The sequence below is a fragment of the Marmota marmota genome, unplaced genomic scaffold (assembly GCF_001458135.2).
Source record: "Marmota marmota marmota unplaced genomic scaffold, marMar, whole genome shotgun sequence".
Lineage (NCBI taxonomy): Eukaryota > Metazoa > Chordata > Mammalia > Rodentia > Sciuridae > Marmota > Marmota marmota.
The window spans coordinates 2124814-2148850 of record NW_026000221.1 but is presented as its reverse complement, the minus strand read 5'-3'; the positions used below and the strand labels follow the sequence as shown (position 1 = coordinate 2148850).

The 24037-nt window shown below is 37.9% G+C and overlaps 1 protein-coding gene across 3 annotated transcripts in view; it reads right to left on the bottom strand.

Annotated features, from left to right (window-relative positions):
* Nucleotides 1-24037, bottom strand: part of Pcbd2 (pterin-4 alpha-carbinolamine dehydratase 2) — a 47944-nt gene that overhangs the window by 2925 nt on the left and 20982 nt on the right. Inside the window, exons 1-2 of one of the 3 annotated variants that reach the window (XM_015488576.2) lie at nucleotides 4398-4403; nucleotides 4017-4022 (exon numbers count right to left, since the gene is read on the bottom strand). The exons of the other annotated variants lie outside the window; for them this stretch is intronic. The gene's annotated coding sequence lies outside the window, so the exon portion shown is untranslated. Of the gene's footprint in view, nucleotides 1-4016; nucleotides 4023-4397; nucleotides 4404-24037 lie in introns of those variants that run through there. 3 annotated transcript variants of the gene reach the window in all.

Sequence of the window (24037 nt, the reverse complement as noted above, 5' to 3'; positions counted from 1 at the left end):
TACCTGCAAATGCCATGATTTTATTCTCTTTTATTGATGAGTAATATTCCATTGTGTATATATGCCACATTTTTTTTAATCCATTCATCTACTGAGGGGCATCTAGGTTGGCTCCACAGTTTAGCTATTGTGAATTATGCTGCTATAAACATTGATGTGGCTGTGTCCCTGTAGTGTGCTGATTTTAAGTCCTTTGGGTATAGACTGAGGAGAGGGATAGTTGGGTCAAATGGTGGTTCCATTCCCAGATTTCCAATGAATCTCCCTACTACTTTCCATATTGGCTGTACCAATTTGCAGTTCCACCAGCAATGTATGAGTGTGCCTTTTTCCCCACATCCTCGCCAACACCAAGGACCTGAACAGACACTTCTCAGAAGATGATATACAATCAATCAACAAATATATGAAAAAATGTTCATCACCTCTAGCAATTAGAGAAATGCAAATCAAAACTACTCTAAGATATCATTTCACTCCAGTCAGAATAGCAGCTATTATGAAGACAAACTACCATTTTAAACAATTCTATACTGTTCATTACAGTTCCCATCTCTTTATTTGGGTTAAAGATTCCCATTTTGACATTTAAGAACTGAATGTTTTCCCCATTAGGAAAAGGAAGCTCAAGCAAAACCCACTTAACCATATGTGGAATTATTCATGGAAAAACGGCATTTACTCTCCCAGCCCTTCTCAATCCACAATCTAATTCTCCAGATTCTATGGAGGGTACAAGCAGGATGGGAAAGTCTGTTTTAATTATTCAAACACAGCTAACCTGTATTAAATGGTGTTAATGAAAATTTCTCCTTTGCAGTGGAGGTGTCTTATTTAGTATTAGCAGAGATACAATGTGTACTTCTTTAGATGAGTTATTTTTTTAATAAATTGTATTTACATGATAGAAGCTTTTTCTTTTATCAGTCTGCAGTATGCCCCTTTGGTATATAGAGACAATACAGCTGTTCAGGGCCTGTCCTTTGGGGCCTGGGAATCCTGGATTGAAACTGACTCTACCATTTAACTGTCATGTAACCTAACTTCAAGTCTGTTTTCTTATTATTAAAATGGAAATAATAATAACTCATGTAACCATTTTAATAAAAAATTATATGGGTACATACAGGCACTTAGCAAGCATTTGGCATAGAATAAGATATCAACAACGGCACACACTGATACCTCTACTGCTTCTGGTCAAGCTGAATAAGATAAACTTGACAAAACACAATGAGGGGTAAAAAGTTTTCCACAGGCCTGAGAATCTAAGATTCAGTTGTTTCTGAGAAGAATGGCCCTTCTTTTCCCATTTGTCACGAACAGAGACCCCCATACGTATACGGATCGCACAATGTCTGGGGAAAGAAGCTTAATGGCAAGAAATTATGTGGACACAGTCTGTCACTGCTCAACTTCTTAAGCCCTGTGGTCATAATTTCTTTGAGCCATGTCACCCTAAAACATCCAAAGTGATGCCTTGTTATGATTTGGATGTGAGGTGTCCCTCAAAAGCTCCTGTGTCAATGAAGGAATGTTCAGAGGTGAAGTGACTGGATTAGAAGTGTGACCTTTCCTTTAGTCCATTCCTCATTTGAATGGACTGACAGGGTGGTAACTGTAGGCAGGAGGGGTGTGGCTGGAGGAGGTCGGTCACCGAGGGCACACCCCAGAGGGTGCATCTTCCCTGGGCCCCCTTCACTGGGTTCCCTCTCCCACCCCCCTTCCTGGCCCAGCCAGGAACTGAGCAGCTTTCCTCCACTGGGCACTCCCCCATGACGTGCTGCTTCAACTGGAGCCCCAAGGAAGGGATTCCGCTGTCTATGGACCGAGACCTCTGAATCAGTGAGCCCCAAATAAACGTGTCCTCCTGTAAGTTGCTCTTGTCAGTATTTTGGTCACAGCAACAAAAACCTAACTAAAAACATGCCTAGAATCCCTAACCACTTCCTAAGAGCCAAATGGATACAGTGAGACCTGGACATGGTCAGAAGTGCTCTTCAAATCTTTGACTCTATATAAACATTTTAAAAGCACACATCTAAAGACCAGTCAAGAACCGAAGTTTTGTTAGGGCTGGTCCAAGTTCCAGAACATGGGTTCTTCATTGTCCCAGCTTCTGCAGCCTAGGAAGGTCACCTCCCCCAGCCAACTCCACATCCCCAGGTACATCCAGAGAGCCCAACTTCCCATCAGAAGCTCCCTTGTTTAATAACTGCTGGAGTTGCCTGGTTCTCTCGGGGCCGCAGGCCTTTCCGTGTACTTGGTGGCGTGGACACCCTGAAGCTGGGCTACACCCAGCACATGGTCATCTGCATCAGCATTGCTTGTTGGGGTGCAGCTATCCTGACAAACCCTAAAGGAAAGGCCTACCAGGCTGTTGAATGTACCAACCGTGAATCTGTCACCTCCTACCCCTGGACCCATGACACAGGAAGCATGGGGTTTATGGTTATTCTGCACAGACATGGGTTGTCTTCACTCCTGTGAAGACAAGACTGCAAAGACAATAAAAACCCTGGGTGTCATACTTTGGCTGTGAGCATGGCTTTCTCTTCAGGTTATAGAGGGACCAGTAAAACCCTCAGAAGAAAAAAAAAATAATAAAGACTATTCAAACTTGTATTTTCCTCAGTTTTGCATATTTCCCTTCAACTGATAAAAAAGTATCACAAGCCTGATAAGCCATTGTATAGGACATAGTCATAATTCTTCCTTCTGGGAAGAATACTCAATCTGCTTTGTGGGCAAAGAGAAAATTCCATAATCTTCCTTCTACATAAAAGAACCAAAAATTTCCAAAATATTTATTTTTAAAACTACAAATCTAAAACATCCATAAGAATACATGTTCGGGCTGGGACTGTGGCTCAGCGGTAGAGTGCTCGCCTAGCAAATGCAGGGCCCTGGGTTCGATCCTCAGCATCACATAAAAATAAATAAATAAAGGTATTGTATCCAACTACAACTAAAAAAATAAATATTTTTAAAAAAAAATACACATTCAAATTATAAGAATGACTACATAAGGAACTTAGATGAGTAGATAAGAGAGGAAAAAAGAAAAAATTCAAAGGGGAATTTTGATTATCTGAAATACAATGAAGAAACATGACCAAACACTCAACGAATGATGAAAGGCATCTGTCCCTTTAGAAGATTTCTTTTTACAGCATAGCTATTTACTGGCAAGGACTCCAGTTGGAAGCAAAAGGTCTTGAGCTAAAAGTGTAGGCCTCTAAAACCATTGCATCAAAGAAAGCTGTAAATAGCTCAAGGCAGAAGAGATACCAACAACAACTCAGTAAGAGACTTACACGACAAGACCAAGAAAGTGGGCAAAAATGAAATAGAAATCAACAAGAGTTTAGAAGATTACACAAAAATAAATATATGAGGAAAATAAAGGAGAACTAACATAAGAGTTAATTATCACAATAAAACAAAAAAAGATGGAGCAGCCAGGTGCAGCACACTCACCTGTAATCCCAGCAACTCAGGAGGCTGAGGCAGGATGATTGCGAGTTCAAAGCCAGCCTCAGCAACTTAGTGAGGCTCTAGGCAACTTAGCAAGACCCTGTCTCAAAATAACTAAAAATAAAAAGGGCTGGGGATGTGGCTCTGTGATTAAGTGCACCTGGGGTCAGCCCCCAGTATAAAAAAAAGAAAAGAAACGAAACAGAAAAAACATGGAGACAGAATTTTAAATTTTTCCAGAAATAAGAGATTTAAATCTATAAATTGTAAAAATTTAACCAGGTCTACCCATCCTAGTAAAGTTAGTGAACTTAAAAATTTTTTAAACATCTTTTTGGCATCTAGTCAAAAAGATTAATTCATGTGTAAGGATGAAAAGGATCTGCTGACCTCAACTTCTGTATACCAACATTCAACATTAGAAGTCAGAGAAATAATAATCACAAAGATATTTTAGAAAATGAAAGTGCAAACAAAATTTTATACCCAGCTAAACTGTTCTTCAGAAACTAAATACAATAGACATTTTAGAAATGAACTTGATTCTGCAATTTGTATTTGGGGTAAAAATGGGAGCTCATAACCCACTTGAATCAAAGTGTGAAATATGATATATCAAGAATTATGTAATGTTTTGAACAGCCAACAATAAAAAATTAAAAAAAAAAAAAAAGAAATGAACTTGAGGGAATTTCCCATTCACCCATCTTGAGAAAACTATTAAATGATGAACTGTAAGAGATGAATGGGAAAACTGTACCAAAGGCATTGGCAGTAAATAATATATTCATTCAGCTTCAGGAATCCATTTAACAGAATTGTGGGGATTAAAGTTACAGAATAAAACATAAATGTTATAAACAATTTAAGGGGTTCAAAGAAAAGGGGAAAGCAATGAGAAAGACAAATGAGAGTAAAACAAAATTTTTGAGTAACACAAGATTCAGTGTTAGAGAAATAAGTATATTGAAGGTTATAAAACATAAGCACTAGAACTAAAAAATAATACAGACTAAAATTAAATAGTAAAGTAGGATAGAGTAGAAACATAATTGTGAAATTGCTTAATGGGAATGCTATCTAAAGAAACAGAGCACTAAAAATTTTATGAAAAATTATAACAGTACCCACAATAATAAAATAAAAATAAACATTCCCAACAAAGTAAAGGAAAACAAATAAGAAAATTTTAAAACATACCAAAAATCATATATAGATGATATGATTTAAAATAAGGAAGAAAAAGTATGTTGGTTCTGTTATGTTTTTTAGACCAAACGTCTGTCTAATCAACAATGTAAAGAGACTAAATCCAGAAAATTAAAATAAGAAAAAACTTTCATACTGGATCACAAAGCAAAGTTCAATCACTGAAAATAAAAGCATATGAACAAGTACAAAAACAAAATTTTAAAAAATATGGTATTTAGGGCTGGGGGTTGGCTCAAGCGGTAGCGTGCTCGCCTGACATGCGCGAGGCGCTGGGTTTGATCCTCAGCACCACATACAAATAAAATAAAGATGTTGTGTCCACCGAAAACTAAAAAATAAATATTTTAAAAAATATATGGTATTTACACACAGTTAAAGGAGTTACACTTAGCCATAAAGAAAAAGGAAATAATGGTATTTGCTGGTAAACGAAGGGAGAAGGAGAAAATTATGCTAAGTGAAATATGCCAGACTCAGAAAATCAAGAGCTGTTTTCTCTCATATGTGGAAGCTAGAGCAAAATAAGGGAAAGAAGGTGGCAAGGGAGGAGACTGGATATCATGAAAATATAAGGTATATCAGTAGAGTAGAAGACAAAGACAGAAAGGAAGGGAAAAAAGGGAAAGGGGTAGAAATATGGAATGCATTTAACAATAGCATGTTACATAAATATATAAATGTACCAAAAGAACTTCTCCTTGTATGTATATATAGAAAATACCAATCAAAAATAAATAAAGAGGGCTGGGGTTGTGGATCAGCAGTAGAGCACTCGCCTACCACGTGCAAGGCCCTGAGTTCGATCCTCAACACCACATTAAAATAAATAAATAAAATAAAGGTATTGTGCCCAACTACAACTAAAAAAATAAATAAACAAATATTTAGTAAATAAATAAATAAAGAGCTGTGGGCAGTGGCGCATGCCTATAATCCCAGCAACTCAGGAGGCTGAGACAGGAGAGATAGCAAGTTCGAGATCAGCCTCAGTAACTTACCAAGGCTATAAACAACTTAGGGAGATCCTGTCTCAAAAAAAATAAAAAGGGCTGGAAATGTATCTCAGTAGTAAAGTGCCATCTGGGTTTAATCCCCAGTACCAAAATAAATAAATAAAGGAGTGAAAGGAAGATAAGAGAGAAGAGGAGGAAAGAATGGGGGGAGGAAGGAGAGAAGGAAAAGTGAGGTAATAGGAAATTAAGTCAAATTCCTTGCATGTGTTATTTTGTTAAAATGAACCAAAGATTATAATTATAATGCTCTAATTTTAAAAAGTCATGGAAAAAAATAATATTGGATAGGCTGATTTAGGATAAAACACTAAAAATTACAAAAGAAGGGCAATTAATATTTATAATGTATATCCAAAATGAAGACTGAATAATGATGAATTTTTACACCTCAAATAACACAGGATCAAAATAATGAGACAGAAACTATACAAAATATAGGACAAATATAAACACTTATAGTTGGTGACTTTAATTTCTGTCTTTAACCTATTACAGATTAAGAAACAAAAAGGTAAGGATATGAACTACTTGAATAATAAATAATAAAAGATAGAACTATTGGTATATTTTAAACTCTAAAAACTGAGAACACAGCTTAGCTTTTAAAGTACCCACTGAAAATTCACAGAAATCAAACATACTTAGCCCACAAAGAAAATAACTTAATCAATTGTAAAAGTAGAAAGAATACTGACAACATTCTGCAATAAATTAAAAAGAAAATTCAGATATAAAGCAATAAAAAAAAAAAACACTACCTGGAAATTTTTTCAAATCCTTCTTTTAAAACTCTTGGGTCAAGCCAGGCACAGTGGCTCAGGCCTGTAATCCTGGCAACTCTGGAAGTTGAGGCAGGAGGATCACAAGTTCAAAGCCAGCCTCACCAATTTATTAAGGCCCTAAATAACTTAAAGAGACCCTGTCTCAAAAACTAAATCAATAAAAAGGGCTGGGGATGTGGCTCTGGGGTAAAGTGCATCCCTTGATTCAATCTCTGGTACAAAAAAAAGAAAAAAATTCCCAGATTAGAAAAAAAATCTAAACAATAAAAAGAAATATGTCTAAGAGTGACACCAAAAAATAAATAAATAAAATAAGAACAGATCCAGATCATTTCAGAAATCCAGATTCTTTGAATCAAAAAGAATTCTAACCTTCAAGGAATATTTCATTCGAACATCAATTAAACTATCCAGAGCATAGTAAAAGAAATAATCCCAAATTATTTTTATAGTCCAACCTAATACTGTCTCCATGATCCCATAAAGATAGCTTATATAATGAAACTGCAGAGTTTTAATATATTAGTAAAAATCCTAACAAATAAAACCTAATAACATAATAAGAGAACAAAAGAACATGATCAAGTAAGATTTATTCTAAGAATGCAAGGATGGCTCAATATTAGAAAATACATTAACACAATTTACCACAGTGAAGTCAAGGCAAAAATCATATGATTTTCATAAATTCTGAAAAAAAAATGATTGATAAATTTAATAATATCTGTTATTTTTAAAAATTCTCAAAAGTTGAGTGTGGTGGCATGAGCTTATAGTCTCAGGGAGCTGAGAAGGATGAGGCAGGAAGACCACTAGAACCCAGGAGTTTGTGGCCAGCCTGGGCAACACAGATTTTTCCATCTCAAAAATAAATACATAAATAAAAAAACTTTTAATGATAGGGATAAGTGGACCCTTCCTTAATGTGACAGAACACATTCTCAGTCCAAGGTAGCATCATTCTTGATAGAAAAACATTAAAAGAAATCTCAATGAAGAGTACGACCAGCCGGGCACAGTGGTTGCACGCCCGTAATCCCAGTGACTCAGGAGGCTGAGGCAGGAAGATCAAGAGTTAAAAGCCAGCTTAGCAACTTAGCAAGGCCCTAAACAACTCAGTAAGACCCTCTCTCTAAACAAAATACAAAATGAGGCTGGGGATGTGGCTCAGAGGTCGAGTGCCCCTGAGTTCAATCCCCAGTACCAAAAATAAATAAATAAATAGAACCAAAAATGTCAACAGTATTCTTGAACAAACAACAACTGATTAGAAAATATATTGGGAAAGGCAGCAGAATACAACAGACACTAGTATGGCAATATGTAAATCAATGGATGTGTAACTGATGTGATTCTGCAATCTGTATACGGGGTAAAAATGAGTTCATAACCCACTTGAATCAAAGTGTGAAATATGATATATCAAGAACTATGTAATGTTTTGAACAACCAACAATAAAAATTTTAAAAAAAAGAAAACATATTGGAAGAAAAGATTCCATTTAAAATGATACCAAAAAATTACTTAGAAATAAACAAGAAATGTACAAATCCTGTAAGCAGAAAATTTTAACCACTACTAAAAACTAGATAAATGTTACTACATTAAGAATATTTCTCTACACAGCAATAACAACCAGGCAACAAAACCAAAAGACAAACAGTGCACTTGCAGGTCATATTTTCTTAGGATAAAAGAACTCCTGCCCATGCATAAGAGACAAACCACCCATTATTTTTTAATTTGCAAAGGGCATAGATAACAATAAAGAAATATGAATGGTTCTGAACCATAGAAACTGCTCAAATCTCGTTCATAAGACACAAATCAAAATTATATTAAATCTATTAGTTTGTCAAAGATAAAAAAAGTTTGATAATACTTTGTTGGTGAAGATATAAAAGAAAAGGCACTCTCAGAGATGGCTGGTGAATATAAAATGATATGCCATGGAAGTCAACCTGACAATATCTATAACAATTTAAAATTTCCACACCCATCAGGCCTGGTGGCACAGACTTAAAATCCTAGCAACTCCAGGCTGATGAAAAGTTCAAGAGGAATCACAAGTTTGAGGTCAACCCCAGCAATTTAGCAAGACCCTGTGTCAAAAAAAAAAATTAAAAAGGGACTGGAGATGCAGCACAGTGGTAGAGCACTCCTGAGTTCAATTCCCAATGCCAAAAAGCAGGGGGCGGAGAGGGGGTCCATACCCTTAGGGAAAAAAATAACCAAGCTTTTAGACCAAACAGGCCTGTAAACTCTGTCCTGCAGACACACTCATACACAATGAGTCACTGCAGTACTGCTTGTTATAGCTATAGACTTAAAACAGCCAAATGTCCATCAACAGGGAAATAATTAAACAGATTATTACAGATTACACTGGAATACTATGCAGCCATTAAGCAAAATGAGGATATTATCATCTGACATGGAAACACCTCCAAGATAAGTTCCTAAAAGAAAAAAAAAAGGTGCATAACAACAGTCTATGAATTGCCTACAAAAGAAAAGAAAATCTCTGGAACAACATGCAAGAATGATGGAGGTAGCAGTGAATGGTGGGGGGGAGTAGAGAGTGGGAACTGGGTGATAATCAGGAACAAGAACTGACCTACTATACACTTGGTGCCTTTGGAATTTGTATGTAGATGACCTATTTTCAAAAATTAGTTTGGGGAGAAAATGAACAAGCCATGCAAATGAAGTTCCTGCTGCAAAGAGAATCAGGATCCTACAATGTATGTAATATGGTTCATATTAAAATATTTTGGCTCATGTTAACTTCTTAACATATGCCTACCTGTTTAGGTGGGTTTTTAGTGCCAATTTACAGCATAGTTTGTCTATGAGCCATGTTCTGTTGAGCCACGGCCATTTCAAACAAACATATGGCCAACAAATAACATATAATGGCTGATAATAGTTTCAGTCTTTCCTCTATTGCAAATTACAAACATTTTATGAACAAGTCAATGAATGCATGATGAAGTATGACTTTTTAAGTCACTCTGCCATTTTCAGGAATGTAAGCATTACAATCACAGTAAATTGGGCCAATGAAGTTTGTCATTTGGAAATCTCCAAACCATCAGCAATTAAAGATTTTTCCATGAACCCCAAATCAAGTATTCTTTGGGAACTTTAATTTTTCTTAAAGTTCCTTTTGTTTCATTTTATTCCATGGAACTATGAAAGACTATCAGATGCACAAAACCAAAACAAAAATCCTGTATCAGTCTGTGAAATGTTTAACAGCACCCTGAATTTAAAATGCAGCTTGAGTCCAAATAACATGTATGATTTATTAAAGTTCTAAGACTTAACATCTAGCACATATTTACAATACAAATCTTTCATTACTCAGAGCAATTCTCTTTGATATACGTTCTTTAAATCAGCTGCCTTTTATATTTTGATTATAGACTATTTTAATTATGTACTAAAAAAGAACATATCTCCCACTAAGAAAATGAGCACCAGCTACTCCAAAGTAATTTCCCCAGTACAATCTCCATTAAGCCTCTAAATACTTCCTTTACTAATTCAATGAATTAGAACTCTATTGTTTATGAATCACCTCTATGTTTGTAGGCCTATAACCCTTCTTTTAAAAAACACAATTGCTATGGAAGGAAATGATATTTATGTCTGATTAGAAATGAAAACACTATTACATAAATCAGTTTGGGCATTTCTTCACGTCTTGAAACATGATCGGCAATTTACTCTAATTGGTGATCAAGGAAACTATCTTGTGATCAATTAAAGTAATTACCAGATTCCGGCAACACAACCTACCTTAATTTCAGCTAGAGTCTGCACTTCTTCAACTTTAATTAAAAATAATGAAAATTATTAAGCAAAATGCAAGGCAAGATCATTGCCAAGCACGCACATGTCACAGGACAGGACCTTCCCTTGGTGTTGGTGACTTATCGATCACATAAACATTGCTTGGTGTACTGAGGAAAAGCAATCTTTGCCCCAAAAACATGTCTCACCATGACTTTCACATAAAAACACTATTCACTGTTTTAGCCACTACAAAGGAAACATCAGATCTTAATTTGCAGGCAACACGAGAATATTCTCAACTAGAATTGTTAGGAACAGATCCAGCCAAAGATGTATTTCATCCATGTTTTTGTTTCCCACCTTCGACACTGAGCCATATTTTGAGCCCAGAGGTCAACTGCAGAGACTTCAGAATCAGAGACCTGGGTTTAACTCCTAGCTCCACTATCACTAGCTATGTGATCTCAGAAGTTACTCGACCTTTTAAACAAGCTTCAGTTTCCTCATATGTAATTCATGTAACACCCCTTACAGTACTCCTGGCACTCTGATGATATTCAGTTAATGTTAGTGTCATCATCAACAACACTTCAACATAATAATGTCTGTGGCCAGAAAAGAAGAATTCCATTCAAACCTAGAAGACCAAACTGAAGGCAAAAATATAATAATAATAATTCACCTTTGCAAGGCTGAGGAAACCAAAAGCATCTCTAGAATTGTTTCTCTGAGTGGGTGTCAGCAGGTGGCCCTATCTCCCTGAGGAAGCAGGACTAAAGGCCTGTCCTGAGGACTACTGCCTGGGCCGTCTATTGTGTGTGTCTGGGAGCAGACACAACCCACCAATGCTGGGCTACTAGTTTACCAGACCTCAACTGGATCCACTGCAGAGCTCACCATTCCAGTAATTCAGGCCAAGAACATCCAACTCTAAAACTGACCTGACTTTCCCAGGGACCAGAGAAAATGTCCACAAGCCACTGTAAGACAAGCATGCTCTACCATGCCTCGGGTTGAATTAGTTCCCTCTCAGCTAGTGGAATCAAGTACACCACCTGCGAGATAGTATGCACACTTCTAAACTTTTCCTTCAAACACCGTGTTCACAGACCATAACATCTCAGAACCTTTTTAAAAATTCTTAAGTCACCATTTCTCGTAATTGCCATAATGTCCTAAACAGCCAATTAGCAAAATAAGGCAGCTCTTGACATGATACATCTTCAATATATACCATTACATGAAAAAGCAAGGCACAAAACAGTTTTCCTTTGCAGAATTAGGATGTGTCATTATATTAGTAAATTCTTCTTGAGTTCCCAGCTAGGAAAGCTCCCCTTTGACAGGGTTCTACTAATTTAAGTCCACCTTGTGCAGGCAACAGAGTTTAACCGACATAAAGCATCTCTACACACAATGTTACCTAAGGGCCCTTTCTTTTCCATTTTTAGTGAAAATTCTCCAACTAGATAGATTTCAACACAGCTAATGTGTGCCAAAAACATTCTGGCCAAGATGATTTTTTCCCTGAAAGACACTACTCATTTCTGAATTCCTCTGAACATAAGTTTAAATTACATTTGCCTGTATCTTCATCGGCTACTACTGGGCAGATCAACTGCCCAGTCCGATTATCTGCTTCTTGGATTTCTCACAATCCTTCAATTTTCCTCCCTTTGAATCAGCACATTTCACCAGTTTTCTGTCCACTCTTTCCCTCTAATACAAACCAAAACACTGGTTTCAAAACCGCCCCCAAGAGGAATCCACCAGAGAAGCCACTTACTGGAGTTACCTGACACCAAAATAGCCTCTGAAACCTCACTGGTCACACTGGGCACGGGGACTGCTCTTTATCACCAGCCCTCGGCCTGATCAAGGCTTTCTTCCCTAACCTGCTGATAATCCCATTCGTTAGCTTTCAGGGTCTCATGAGGTGAGAAGTAATTCAAATACTACCGAAGTTTTTTTTGTTTTGGTTTAGCAATCCCTTTTTAAGTTCCTTGGTATTTTCATCACTATAAAGTTTATAAAAATTCAACTTCATACAGAAAAATATCCCTAGGTTTCTACTCCAAGTATCTAAGCCAAGAGGATACTGAGTATCTGACCAAACACATCTTTAAAAATTGAATGATATGCAAAATGGCAGTCTGCTTACTAGCTTTTCTTCTTTATAATCAACTGGCTCCTTTCAAGAGACACAACTACTACTAACATCATGTAATTCCAGTTTATATCTGACATGAAACTGTCTTTCCCTGTTATCATACTGAAAAGAATCTTAGTGCATCCACTTTTAAAAAGAGAGAGAGAAAGGGCAAAAAGACTTCCATTTCATTGGGACAGGTTAAACTGAAAGTCAAGATCCTGTAATGATAATCAAGAGGGTAGAGGAAAAAAAACAAGGTCTCAGGGCAGTCAGAACACCTACTCCCCATCATGTGGGAAAGGGTGAGGGGCTCAAAAATATTTTAAAGAACCAAAGGAACATCTATTTTGGCTTAATTGTACAGTAAATACATTTTCTACAAATAGAACACATTTTGTAAAATAGAGTATCATCCCACTTCAAATCACAGAAGAGCTGACGGTACAAAGAAGTCTGCGAAACATCAACGAATCTGTATTTATCCTCTCTTTTACTGAATCATAAGCTGGGAATCAATTCCCCTTTTAAGAGTTTTTAAGCATGGTTGCTGCAACATTTGCCAATATTCTCTGTAAGAAAATACATCACCCCAATGTTGGAGCCCAGTTGGACACCATGATAACTCCACAGAGAACCTCCAGTGACAGACGGTGGCAAAGCATCCTGGAAGAGAAAAGCCTGCCAGAGACACATTTCAGAAAACTGTGCCCAGCAAAAAGCAGCCCAGGAAAGAGACCATCTCGTAAGTTATCTGTTTTGGTTTCAAAGTGCACTCACAGGTTGTGAACTTGGAAAGGTCCCTGAACCTGTCTTCAGACACTGAGCTAAAGCAAACCACAAATATATTCAGAATTTATCACAACCTGTTACGAGGAGGAGACTTAAGGAGAGTTAAATTTTTACCCTTAAAGACTAAAAGAAGGGACTTTTTTGTTTTTATGTTTTAAATGGTATTACTAAATAATTAAAGAAAGATTTCAGGGCTTAAGGCCACATAGAAAGTCAAGTAAGCTTAGCACTCAACTCTATTTTTGGTATCAAAGACTTGCAAGTCTGGTGGGTGGTATCATTGTATCCTGAAAATTTCTAACTTCAGCCACGTCCAGATCCATGGCATTGAGCAAATCCCAGACCTCTCTCACCTCTACTAGTCTCTGTAAATCTGAGACTACTTCTGAACTTCACTGTGGGGTGTAAGGAGGCCTCATAAAAATGCAGAGTGCTGTGCACAGAAAATGTGCCACGAAGAGATTCTAAACAGGTTCCCATTTGCTTGAATCAGACACGAAGCAATTTCGTGCCATTTTTTTAATCTAGAAAATTTGTTCTGTGTGGCCGAATGAATTTAGCTGCATCCTAAATACAAATGAGAAATTATAAGTCTGCCAAAAATTCACAAATAATGCTAATTATTCAGAAAATGACAAATAATGGAGAAAACATAGGAAAAGTTGGTTAAGTCCATTCTTTTTCAATGTTCCCATAAATTAGCTTAATTTTGGCTATTGATCTGTGGGGGTTGTTTTTTGTTTTTATTTTTATTTATTTATGTTTTAAGTTTTTGTTTTGTTTTGTTTTATAATTACTATCCTGAAAGAAAAAAACTGATTTTCTGATTGTATGTAAAGAAGAATGTGTGCTCTCCTCCTCAGAGCAGACTCCCACTCGGGTCCCCACACAGCAGTCCCTTTCTCCAGGCAGGTGAGGCGGGCGGCAGGCTGCACGCAGCAGAGCTCCATCTCAGCACCACGACGGCAAAGCTCCTTCACATCTCGCCACAGCCAACGGTTGTAATGCAACCAGCTCAGAAACACTGGGGCAAAAACCATATGATGGAGTGGGAGTGCTCTGCCATGTCATGCAGTTGCTACAGAGAAATTCTTCCCTTTTGTTTTTTAAAAGTTTATTATTTCATACCTTATGCAAATCATACTTTATATATTAGGCAATAATATTTGAGAAATACTCAAGTCAAATTAAAGGCTTCAATAGCCTTGCCAAAAGCACTGTGATTTTCCTATAAAAAAATTATTCCAATTTGTTGATCTTACATAGGATGAAACATACTGTAACAATCTTCATAATTTATGTCCTGTTGGGACACAATGATTTAAAGTAACATAATACAGAGCCGCATCACAGCTAATCTAAACCACCTGACCAGATAAACACCAGCTTCCCTTCTCTCTTCAGCAAGGGCATTTCTGTTTATTGTCATATCATTTCCTCATTCTAGGAACATGCAGAATAAATGCAGCCAACCTGCATTTCAGTGGGAGGCTGAGCCGTCCTTTCCCATGTCAGGGAGTCTGTGAGCACACAGGTACCAGTACAATGTCAAGGGCTTACAAGACAGAAAACAATCCAAGAATTCCACCCTCAAAATCATTTACAGTGAAGCAACTATGGACTCATCCAGTACAATCTGGGCCAGGTGCAGTGTTATAAACCACAGTCTTTTGGGTTGTTTTTTGCTTTTTAATGTCACTGAAAAGGTAATTCTTTAAAACAAATTATGAGGCTTACCATGAGCCAAGTTTTTGTAAGTGCATCAATCCTATCTCTTAGCGTGCTCACAGAGAGGATTCATGATTTGATTCACCAAACTGAGATGCCCAAATTAACCAGTGTCTTTTAGGGCGAGGAATCCTGGTGGAAGAAAAGGACAAAGAGCCCAATATGGCACCGGCTATGTTCATTTCTGGCATATGACCATACAGGCAGATTTCAAATTGCAAGTTTTCTCCAAGGTCTGAATCCCCTCACTGGCTTCACATATGCAAAACCTTACTAGGTGCAGGGAACTTTTCAGAGGAACTTGAGGGAAAGGTTTAAAGTTTCAATCGTGAAAGAAAAAGTGCAGGAACACATGTGCATTCGGCAGATAACAATTCACTGAAAATATTTTAAATCAAAACAAAACGCCTGTCTGACCAAATTTTTATAAACTTGGTTGGGGAAGAGGAAAACAAACAATTGTTTAAGGGTGGTTTCAAATATTGCTTTCTGCTGTTACTGAGAATTTTCAAAGCTTTCCATGCTCCATTGGAAATGGCTCTGCTTCACAAGCTGTTCTGGTCGGTCCTGCCAAAGAAATGGTCTGATACACTTTATTACAAGCTTATCAATTTGCTTACCCAGGCAAATATATATAATTATCTTTGCCCAAAAAGATCAGTGTAAAGTAGGACTCCTCACTGAACAACGAGATTACTAAGACATGAGGGGATGAGACAGGACCAGCGTGTGCAGGCATCTGCTCTTTAATCCCAGCTCTGCTGTGGTCCACCTAACACAACTCTGCCATCCCCAAGGGCACACAACCCAGGAAACCTGACCATCCCCATTTTCCAGTCTCTCACAAGTATTTGTACAGGAATGGATGTGATCCTCCTGCCTCAGCCTCCCAAGTACCTGGTGCAGGCATGCACCACCACACTCAACTTCAGGCAATAGACATTCATTAACTTGGGTTTAAACTTGATGTCATGCACATTTGTAAAAATTTCAGACAGGAGAATACAAATCTGCAGTATTGATGATATTCTAAGTTTAGTGCTATCAACAGTGAATTTTTGTTAATAATGGGTATTTTGGAGGCCTAAAGTATTCATAAGCTGGACTGAGGCCCTACTTGCTAATTGCTTCCATGATCTTTGTATCTTATGTATACCTTCCCAGTTGTTCAGAATCACTTCAAATCTAGCTCATATTGTTCTGAAATGTCAAGGGCTCAGGTTACCATGGGTTAACTGGCCTTGTACATAAGCACAGGTTCTCTGATAATATAAAGCCTAGCCCTGAGCTACAATGTGACTGTCAACAAGTCCTGTAAACTTTCATTTTTATTAATCTGTATACCAGAGGGTTGTCCCAGCAATTCCATTTCTAGATTTATGCCCTATGGAAACTCTCATATCCATGCACAAGGAGACAAACTTGTACACAAGTTGCAGTCCAATTATTACTGGAACTGACCATAATAGCAAACACTGGAAAGAATCTAAGTGTTCAATAGGGAAATGGATAGACTACAGTTATTTAAATATCTGATTTGCAAAGAATAGGCCATTTTAAAAAATACCTCAAATATATTAGAAGCAGTGCAATATAATGGAAGATTATTAGATCTGAAATCCAAAACCTGAGCTCCACACTTGAGCAAGATACATACTCAGTTGGGTAAGAGGAGGTGATGTGTACCAATCACACTGCACAGAGCCCTTACGCACACAGTAATTAATGTTTAATTACAAAACAAAATTTTTAGGGCCGGGGATATAGCTCAATTGGTAGAGTGCTTGCCTGGCATGAACAAGGCTCTGGATTCAATCCCCAGCACCAAAAAAAAAAAAAAAAAAAAAATTAAACTGGGTAATGATATCATCATCTAGTATACACAAAGAACAGCATGTTCTGGTTATTTCCGTGTATGTTACTTTTTTTATTTTCATCATTCATATGGAAACACCTGAGTAGACTCTCCTGATGAAGAAGCTCCTCTTCTGAACATAACTGATTCTCGCTGACTGCAGATCTACTGGATCTCAGGGCTATTGGTCTGACCACTGATTCTCACTGTTAGGTCTGAGGACAAAGGGAAGGGAGAGATACAGTGACTATTTATTTAAAAATCTCCTCTACACCAGGTCATATGCACAACCCTGTGAACAGGTTTACCATTCCTACTTTACCAGAGGAAAGAACTGCCTCTGAGAAGGTGAACCACTTGCCTGGTCACACACTGCATAAAAGTGAGGCTGGGATTCAAATTCAAGTATGTCCAACTCCAAAGCCTATGTGTGTGCTTGTAGATACAACCCCCCAATGTCAGATTGTACTTTATTTTTTCCTGTCTCTAAAAGTAAATTGCAGCAAAAATAGGCTTGCAGTGAATTTTATTTTAAAATTTTAATTACAAGAGAAAAGTATTACAGAAGGTTTAGAAAAAGGAAAAAAGCTATTATATATTTTGTTTTTATTTCCTCCCTGTGCCTTTTTCCCCACAATTGTTATAACATTCATTTATCTGTGTATCCTGAACCAAACCACTTTATAACAAAACATCCTACTCATTTTCCATGTGGCTCCATGATTTTCCTAATTTTTAGATGCTGCGTAATCTCAGAGTGGGTAACTCTGTTTTAGAAAGTATTTTATGTAAATGGTTCAATCAAGTAGAAGAGAGACATGTATAAACCAAATATATCTTTTAAACCAGACTTTCTGAACATAAAGATTCTTTGAACTCTCCCCCAATATATGTTGCAGAGTTTCAGAGACAAAATTAAAAGCGTAATTGCATAATTGGGGTTTTACGGGATGAATGAGAAGTCTTAGTGAAAACATTAGATAATATGATAAAGTCCCTTACCAGGGCACCTTTTAAAACAACCAATTATTTCAGGTATTAACAATTTGTTGTGCCAAACAATGACAATTAAACCTCTGGAACAAATAATCTATCCACCAGACTTGAGCCAGCAGGGACACTGCTGTCACATCCTCTAAGGTGCAGGCAGAGTATGTTGTGGAGAGATCCCTGGAGCAGACTTCTCTGGGGACCGAATGAATTCTTTTTTTTTTTTTAATTTTTAAATTTTTTTTTTTTTTTTTTTTAGAGAATTTTAGTATCTATTTTTTTTAGTTTTCGGCGGACACAACATCTTTGTATGTGGTGCTGAGGATCAAACCCGGGCCGCCTGCATGGCAGGCGAGCGCGCTACCGCTTGAGCCATATTCCCAGCCCCCGAATGAATTCTTGTGCTCAAAATACATCCAGCCATGCGTATGACTGCGGACCAGCCACCCAACCTCCACACTCAGGGCCTGCACAAGAGGCACTTACAGTGGGGCTGTGAGAAAGTGGAGGAGTTGGGGGCAAGCAAGCTTTCTATATTTCTATATTCTTTAGTGCTCAGAGAACAGAGTTCTTCTCTGAAATGACCCACATCTCAAAGTTTTCAAAATTGAGACACTGGAAGAGTTTCATGATGAGGTCAAAGTCTCACTGCCCTTCTTGGTCGCCTAATCTCACCACAAGCACCCAGTACTAACTTGAGAGCCATTCTTACCTTTGAGTGCTGAGATGCATTCTTTCTTGAAAGCTGGGGAACTATGACCAGTTGCAAATCCAGGTTCATAATAAAAATACACTGTGCTGTGACTGTGAGGTGTGGGCATGAGCTCAAACTGGGGTGGCTCTGAGAGGAGTGCAGAATCCGGGGAGCGATGCCTCGGGAGACCAGGAGGGTTGGAGCTGGCAGGGACTACATGAGTTACCTGCCCCGAATTCCTGAGGCTCAGAAAAGCATGCCTGACAATTTTTAGAATTTGAATTCATTTTATTTACAAACATGGTGTTCTGCTTTAAGTCTCTCTGGGTCCGTGCAGAATGTAATGGAAAAGTACCTAGAGTCCTGTGACATAGGGAATCCCACAGACTGAAAAGGGAAAGGCCAAGCTCTCTCACCTTGGATAGTTACTGCTCCCTCTCAGCCTCAGCTTCCTCAAGATAGGAGGAAGGGTTGGGCCAATGACAAGTGGAGTTCCTCTCACTATGTGACCACCAGAAGGAGAAATGTGTTATGTTCCCTGGTGACTTAAAAATGATTCTTCTCTTCTCAGCACAGTGTGGGATCTCCCAAAAGCCAACGATCATATTATTTAGGAAGCGAGGGTTTTTTCCAGGGTACTTGGAACAGAATTCAGAGTTCTCTGTCTGGCCTAAAGGACCTATGTGGGGCCTGAGAAATGTTTTTTTACAAGCTTCAGCAAAACTTTAAGGTAATCAAACATCCAACTTATCTTTCAGATTCATATACTGGTAGACAGGCCCAAGTCACAGATGTCTGTCTCAGTCTTTCCAGAAGGAGGATTTTTGAATTTTTTTGTATATTTCATGTGAAGCTTCTGCTCACAGTAGGCAGAAGGCTGTGCCTTCCTTATATGGATTTAAGGTTTTTAGACCTGCAGAGTTGTCTACACATGATGGGTGCTGTGTAGAATTCTAGTGGTCTCTGTCTTTTTTGTAGAGACTAGGACACTCTGTTCCTGTCATTCTCCTGACTGCTCCAGATTTCCCTAAAGACATCCCCCAAAGAAGATGAAGCCTCCTTCTACGACCCAGCAGATGCCCCATATACATTAATATGGGCTTCTCAGGTTATGAATACAAACTTCTAAAATTTTCAGAATGTCAAAACAAATCAACAAAACCTGAAACTAAGAAAATGGCTATATTAGAATAAGCTTTTTAATAACTTTGGTTATTTATTTTTCTTTATGTGGTGCTGTGGATCAAACCCAGTATCTCACATGTGCTAGGCAAGTGCTCTACCCCTGAGCCACAACCCCAGCCTTAGCGTAAGCTTTTAATAAAGTTACAAATTCTGACTGGCGAAAAAGAACAATGACAGATAAAAGAAACTTAAGTATACCTGCTGCATACCTAAGGCTGAATGCAAGTTAGAGTTTTCTCTCAAAATTTAATGCTATTCATTGTTTTCCTTAAGCATATTTCCTTTAAACATAAGTATGAAGCTGGGCGTGATGAGGTGCACCTGTAGGCCCAGCCACTTCAGAAGCTGAGGCAAGAGAATCACTTAAGTCCAGGAGTTTGAGGCAAGCCTGGGCAACAGAGTGAGACCCACTCCCAGCAACAAAAAAGCAAAAACAACAAAAATCGTATTATGTGGCCAGGTATATCCCAAGTATGATATTTTTGAAAGAATAAAAACAATTATAATAATGGACTTAAGAAAAATCTGCTCACAAATATGACAAGAAGGAAAATGAAGGTTACAATAATATAACCAGTACTTACCTCATTCCATTTATTTAGATATGCAGCTAGGACTACTTTATTAAAATGCTTAAAATATCATAGCTAAATAAAGAGAGTTTTTTTGTTTTGCCAGTTGTAGTTTTATGCACTAGTAAATGAGTTTGGTTATGCCAAAACAAATGAGAAATGGATTAGGTTTTAATGCAATATTTTAAAAATCTGATAATAAATTCTTTCAATGGCATCCTAAATATATACAAAGTATAATTTCTTTTTAAAATGTTCTAATTTATTAAACATTTACACAATGATTGGCATCATGCCATAAAATTCCTATGCGTGATCTCAAGTTGGTGACCTTATGAAGTAGACTTTATTTACTTATTTATTTATTTAAAATTTTTAAGTTGTTGATGGACCTTTATTTTATTTATTCACTTATATGTGGTGCTGAGAATTGAACCCAGTGCCTCACATGTGTTAGGCAGACGCTCTACTATTGCGCTACGGCCCAATATGTATACTTTTAATACATATGTATATTTTTAAGTAATTAAACTTTTGAAACCTCTCAGACATCACTTCCCAGCCTCCCAACTCCAGCCCTCCCTACTGCTGCCACTACCTCAGGACCAACTTCCCAGCCTCTGCTCACATTAAACCGAGTCAAAGGTTAACTTCCATTCTGAGACACACTCTAAACTCTAATCTTGTGCTGCAAAGGACCCCACCCAATATACAAACTACCAAGCAAAAAGACTCCTCCAAAATTAGTAGGGTCACAGAAGGGTGAGATGACACCCTCGTCAGAGAGTGGAAATCAGCTGTAAAACTCAGAAGTTACGTAGATACACCATTTTATAGACAGAAATTGGTCAGTTGGTGCAAAGGCTCCTTTAGTACTACCTCTGCTGCCATTTCTTAGTGAGAAAATGACTTTTAAAAGCAAGGCAAAGAGCCTCAGGAGACGAGTGTAAGGGAACCAGAGCTGGCTCCACTCCTGGCTCCAAAGCCCATGGCAATGGTGACAGACCTGGAGATATGCATGATGACAAATGCTGAAAGGCAGAGGCATCGTGGCACAGAGACGGCAAGAACTGTGGACCCAGAATCAAGCCCTCAAACCCCCACACTCACAAGCCAAAACATTTCCTCATGTGTGAAACAGAACTACCACCAACAATTTTTGGAAATAATATTTGAGTCTTGGCTCCCAACTGAATAATTTTGTTCTGCACCAAAAACAATTCCATTCAAATTCCCAAAGTCTTTGTGTAGCTTTGTGCTAATTTCAGAACGGAGTTTCCTTCCAGAAACCCAAATGAAATGAAAGGCAGAAACCAGGAAAAGAAAAAAAGAATTAAATAACGTACATAAGATAGCTTGCCGTTTTATGAAAAACAAATGAAGAATTACACTCACATCACACTGATAAACTGAGAGGCTGCCAGTGGTTCTCAGGGCAGATGTAACATTTTAACAAATGTGATTGTTTGTGAACGAAATAATTCTGATCAAAAACTTAATTGCAGCCAAAGTGAGCCCTGGGCTATGTCACCATAATCCATTCTGACAGGAAGCAGTGAGTGGAGATTCCTACTGTGAACGGAGCACATGTGAAAGGTCAGCTTTGGCCTGGAACTTCAAAACCGTTAACGTGTAAAACAGTGTGCATTAGAGCCCGGAATGGCTAACCACTGGATTAGCGGATGTCCGCTGTGTGGGTCTGATGTGCTTTTGGCAGGTAATGGCTAATTGGTAAATAGGCAATGTATTGTAACTTCCTTCTTTGCCTTGTCCCAACATTTACCAGCAGAATCTATTCTTAATTATAGTCCTAGAATATTGCAATATTAGATTTATTACATGGTCTTGGTACAACAAAATAATTTATTTCTCAAATAAAACACATTTTTAATAATTTAGTGAAGGAAAAGTTGCATGTATTTAAGAAATAAATGTGCACAGGAATGGAAATTTTTTTCATATAAAATGGATATATATATTTGCTCATCAAATAGCAACTATAACAGCCAAATTTTGCCAAATAAGGATTTCATTAGAAGAAATATGTACTTTACTCTCATACAATAATCTGAAAACCCAATTATACAAGAGAATTTTACGTGGCTTAAAACAAAATTCTAAATAAAAATGCAGCTAATACCACAGTTTTCATTTTTCAACATGGAATGTTATTTATGAAAGAACCAAGTTAAATATTGCCTTATAAGTCAATGCATGCAACAGTATTTTATACCTATTTATTGCTATAACATTGGTCTGTTTGATTTTAAATTACAGCCATTTCTCCTCTATATAAGCCACTTAAGGTAATATGGCATTAATGAGTGATAAAAACTGGCCCTGACACTTCAATGATTGCTTTAGGATCTTAACTCATTTCTGAGTTGTGGGGAAATAATACTTCCCTTTAAAAATATGCAGGTCTTCTTCAATAAGTTTAAATTCTGTTCTCAAAACTATTCTCTAAGGTCATGTTTGGTCATTGGACAAAGAGAACTCCTGTGCCCACTGTGGGTCAAAATGAAGAAGGCTACTTGGTGAGGGAGCCTCATCCCCAGCAACTTCATGATTCCTGTTCCTTTCAGAACATCAACTGATACCTTTGGAAACAAAACCACACATTTGCTTCTAACTGGAATGGATAGCTGAGGAGAAAAAAAAAAATCCTGGACAGCAAAGCAATCAATTTCTTAAGTTTCTGCTTTTTGTTCAGGATCTGGAAACTTCAATATATTTGGAAATTCCAGAACCTTCCCAACAGTCTGCTCCTGAAAGTATGTGCTATCCACAGTTACCAATCCACCGCTGTGCACAAGCACCTTCTCAGAGTCTAGGCCCTCATCACAGGGGCTGTCCCTCAAGGAGCTTTCAGTGTGGTGGGGGAGCCCAGACAGGTCAAACATGAAGAGCTGTAAAGAGGTAAAGGAGAGGCCGGGCATGATGGCGCATGCCTGTAATCCCAGCGGCTGGGGAGGCTGAGACGGGAGAATTGCGAGTTCAAAGTCAGCTTCAGCAACTTAGTGAGGTGCTAAGCAACTCAGAGAAACCCTGACTCTAAATAAAATTCAAAATGGGGCTAGGAATGTGGCTCAGTGGTTGAGTGCCCCTAAGTTCAATCCCTGGTGCTCCCCAACCCACAAAAAAGAGGTAAAGGATGGGGAGAGGAAAGCAGTCAAGAAGCGCTGGACACATCCACTTGATGTTTTCACTCCTCCTTTCAGTAATGTCCAAGTAGACACCACAACAGCCATCTAGATTCACAAGTCGGGCACCTAAGTTGTCCAAGGAAATCAATTTATCCTAGAGACACAAAAACAAGATGTCACAATTCCCCCGCAAAGAATTTTACAAGGTTCCAAGCTGGTCATTAAGAGCATTTTCTGTTAAGTGACTAATTATACCTGGTAACACACTAAGTCATCCTTTTAGTCTCTTTCCTCATCATTTCTTCCATCATCACAGCTTTCCAGTATAATTCTTGGCTGCTGTTCCACTTTCTTGGTGACACTTGGGCTCAAAAAGAGCTTATAAACTTCCCTCTAGAAAAGTGACCAGCAGCAGAAAGTCGTTCTATACTAATTTCAATTTAAAGCAAACACGTCGACTCAGGGTGACAGACATGGTGCGGAGAAGCATGCACCCTGGTCTAACCTCAGTGCCAACACTCAACATCACCACTGTCTCGCTCAGGAGCAAGATTACTGCCAGCCAACTGCAACTTTAATTAAGAAACACATTTTGCTTACTTCTTAATTGGTTCATATTTGTTTACATGTTTTAACTACA